Genomic DNA, 4531 nt, shown 5'->3' with positions numbered 1-4531 from the left:
TAGTCATGCATGGTCCACATTAAAATACCTATGATCAAAGCATTTTGTCGACCTGTGTGTCGGCTCATATCCACCACTCCTATGCCTGTCCACAATTGTTGTATCTCTTCCAATAGTGGATGAAGGTATACATCCAATCTTTACTTTATACCGCCTTGGCACAATCAATCTTAGAAACACGTGCCCTTCTTGGTAGTCAACCACGGGGGAATATTGTAGTTGACGATGAAAACGGTCCATACATTGTAAGATGTTGACCTTTGACCAAATGGATTTACGCCATCCATAGCCAGGCCTATGCGCAAATTTTGAGCTTCCCTAGCAAAATCCGGTCGTGTATCGTCTATATGTTTTTAGGGTGCACAATCTGCAAGAATCCGTAGCACACTATCCGAAGATCTATTCTCCTCGTGCCATGATGCTAGGGCATCCATGGATTTACATTCGAATAAATGCTTGATGTGAGGAAGTAGAGGAAAATGTCGCAAAACCTTTTGTGGAATTTCTTGATCGCGTGGAGATCTACTCGATATCTCTCCAAATCACATTTTGGACACTTCTCCATGTCTATGTATTCCCTCTGAAACGAATGCATTGTTGTTAGGACAAGCGTGAATTGAATTGTATCAATTCCCAAGTTTTGTAAGATCTTTCTTGCTTCCTCTCTAGAATATGGCATCACACTATCAGCTGGTAGTATGTGCTTTTTGAGCAATCTACACAGTGAAAAAAATGCAGTACACTTTGTGTAAGTAATCTATCAGATCATTATACATCTATAGTTTTTTATTGAAGTAAACACATTGTAATAGATTACCTAAAAAGCGTTATGACTCTAGTGTCACTCCATCCAAACTTTGTCTGCATGTTGAGAAGAACTAGGAGCGCCTTCAATCTAGACACACGTGCTCCATCCTACAATGGCGTATCGGCTTCACTTTTCATATCATCATAAATAAGCCTTTATGAATCCATGATCGTCTTGATCATTTCATCAATCTCGGGCTCAAACATAGCCTCGTTGGAAATGTGGTGTTCATGAGCATCCTTCAAGATGTCAGGGGCTACATCTTGTGGCCTCATGTATGCTACTTGACCAAAGCGCCTACGAACACGTCTATTGGGTTGCAAGATTGCTGCATGTTGGCCAACATCAGAGTTCGACGAGTTATAATTGGCAACAAGTCGATCTATAATAGATGAATAAAATTCGCCAAATTTACGAACGTTCTGCAAAGAAACACGTCTTGTCCGTCGCACAGCATGTTTGCATTGATTACAAGGACATAAGATCCTTGTTGAGAGATAGGTGTTTTGGTTGGACGGCCCCACATCGTCGTCACTACTCATAATGAATGTAAAAAGCTTATAATGTGGACATAAATTTAATCTTCTATTGGCATCCTCCATCTTTTCTTTCTCTCTCTCTCTCTCTCTCTCTCTCTCTCTCTCTCTCTCTCTCTCTCTCTCTCTCTCTGTTCACACTGTACCTCACATTCTCAAGTCATGTCCGATCCCCGTACACCTTGGTCTACAGGTTCACGAAGATGAGAACCACCGGGTTATAATCTCGTCTTTATTGGTCAATGACTATATTTTTAGTACAAGAGATCTACACACCCATTTCTACATGACAGTGCATGTAGTGGACAAAACCCCTTTGCCTCTTCTCTAGCTATAGCAATCCACAACATCTTAACATGTCTTCACAATAGATCCTTCTTCGAGGGATTACTTAGCACATTACATGTTGGCCTCCAATCTGCGTATCATGCCGTTAAAAGCTTTAATTTCCAACTTAAGGTCACATCCTTAGAGAGGAAGAGAGGGATCACCTAACTCTAATTTTTTTCGTAATCCCAAAGGTAGACTTTAATATAAAAACTAAATCGAAAATCTAATCTTAAATCTAACCTAATTGAACATATGGTGATTCTGAGCTAATTAAACATGGTTAGTGGGTGAGTTCATAGGCAAATTCTAATGGGAATATACATATTGTTGTGTAACTAGTGTTTGTTCTTTGGGCAAAGCCTTGAGCTTAATTGGAACTCCCCCTTCATCTACATACCCTAAAATCTAGCCTAAATCTAAATCTAATCTAATCTTAAATCTGATCTAGCTAATCTTAAATTTTGTCCTAATCTTAAATTTAACATAAATATAAATCTAATAGAATCTTAAACTCAACATAGACCTAAATTTAATCTAATCTTAAATCTAACCTAAACCTAAATGTAATCTAGCTTAAATCTAAATCTAATCTAATCTTAAATCTAACTTAGCTAATCTTAAATCCTGCCCTAATCTTAAATCTAACATATATTTAAATCTAATCTAATCTTAAGCTCAACATAAACCTAGATCTAATCTGATTTTAAACCTTACCTAAACCTAAATGTAATCTAACATAATCTTAAGTATAATTTAAATCTTAACCTAATCTTAAGTCTAACCTAATTTTAAATTTCGCATAAATTTTAAATATAAGTTAAATATAATCTAACATAATCCTAGATCTTAATCTAACCTAATCTTAAATGTAACCTAACCCTAAATCTTAATATAACATTTCATTTCATAGTTTCTCAACTTTTTTTATCTCTCTCTCTCTCTCTCTCTCTCTCTTTGTTTTCTCCCTTTACCTCTCATTTTCGTCTTCTCTCTCTCTCTCTCAATGTGTGTATGTATGCATTCTTTGTTTATGCATGTGTGTGTAATTTTTTTTGTACATTCAATGTGTGTATATGTGTTTTCTGTTTATACATGTGTGTACATTCTCTCTCTCTCTTTCTCTCTCTCTCTCTCTCTATCTATCTCTTTCTATTTATCTCGTTCAAAGACAAAACGTGTGTGTGTGTGTGTGTGTGTGTGTGTGTGTGTGTGTGTGAGAGAGAGAGAGAGAGAGAGAGAGAGAGAGAGAGAGAGAGAGAGAGATTTAGAGGGAGAGAGAGAAAGAGGGGAAGGGAATATGAGAGGGAGGAGAAAGAAGGAGCATACATGGCTCTCCTTCCTCTCCTCGTGTGTGTGTGTGTGTGTGGGGGGGGGGGGGGGGGGGGGGAGGGGGAAAGAAATAGAGAGAGAGAGAGAGAGAGAGAGAGAGAGAGAGAGAGAGAGAGAGAGAGAGGGAGTGTCCAGGTTTACCGGTTTCGTTAGAGCATCAAAACTTAGAATTGAGATCTGAGTTTTAAGCACTCTCGGTGTCAGGGGATATGTGTTCACTACGTGAGCCGGGCAGGCGCCGGGCCTCTAGCTGTGGGAGGTGCGAGAGACTGGATGCAAAACACAAAGCAAAAGACTCGAAAAACACCTTAAATGCTTAAAAATTGACAAGCAAAATGTTCCAAGCTGCTAATGATTAGCCGAAGTGAAATTCGATTACAAATGTTTGCTGTTAACGGCATTGATGTTGTTAAGAGAGTTTAACGCTCTCAAATTAGATCGCGACTATAAATATCTCACTTATGCCTACCATTAGAGCCATTTGAAGTTGATCAGGACATACATCTCTGGTAAAATTCCTTGCTTGACGCCCTTGTGATTTCCAATTATGGTAGAGCGAGGTTACCCTCTCTCCTTCTTACCTTACAGCTCCCTTATCTTGCTGCTTAACCTCAGACTCCCTGAATGCTTACCGATTACGACGTCTCAGCTTGCCTCCCTTTGCTTGCCGACCTCCAAAATCTTCTCTTGCCGGATTCCCCTCACCTTATCTTTCCCTTGCCGAGATCTGCTTACTCGCAAGTGAGAGAGTTTCTCTTGATTTATGCTCGTCGAGAGAGAAAAACTTCTGCTGCTTTCTTGCTTACCAAGGATGAGAGAGAAAGAGAGAATACTCTTTGCTTTGTTCTTATTCAAGCTCGAGAGAGAAAAAGCAAAGCTCTTTGTTCAAGCTCGAAAGAGAGAGAGCTCGAGCCTCTCTTGATTCTGTTCAAGATCGACCGAGCCTCTCTTGCCTAGTTCCGAGAGCGAGAGACTTTCCTTTCCTTGGCTTTAGAGAGAGAGAGCCGAAAACCTTCTTCCTCTCTTGAATCTCCACTCCTTGCTTGCTTCCTAGATATCCGAGAGAGAGAGCGGAAAAAAAAAACCTCGCTTTGCATCTCCGCTCAACCTCCTCGCATGTAATGGCCTCCTCTTTGCTTTGCTTGGATTTCTCCTCTCCAGTCTCCCTCGTTATCTCTCCTTGCCTACGGGCTTCTAACCCCCTTCGTTCTGCTTCCTTTGTTTCCTCGCATGCAATGGCCCCTTTTCTCATGAGAAAAAAAAAACGCTATTAATAGCACCCTCCCTCCCTTAGCAACGACGGCGCCGTCGTTGCAAGGGAGGCGTAAAAACCTCCTCCTGATGACGTGGCAACGGTTTTTCCTACTGCGCCGTTCGCGGAAAAATTGGGCCCAAAGATTTTCGCCACAGCCTCCTGAGGAAATTCCGTTTCTTGGTCGGCGTCATCATGTGACTCCCCCTGTCACAGGAACCGAATAATAGAGATAGACAGCAAAGACAGAGAAAGAGATCTTTGTATTGATAGTGT

Source organism: Adiantum capillus-veneris, chromosome 14, assembly GCF_014529385.1.
Source record: "Adiantum capillus-veneris isolate H3 chromosome 14, ASM1452938v2, whole genome shotgun sequence".
Taxonomy (NCBI): Eukaryota; Viridiplantae; Streptophyta; class Polypodiopsida; order Polypodiales; family Pteridaceae; genus Adiantum; species Adiantum capillus-veneris.
Note: the sequence above shows the minus strand (reverse complement) of the source record.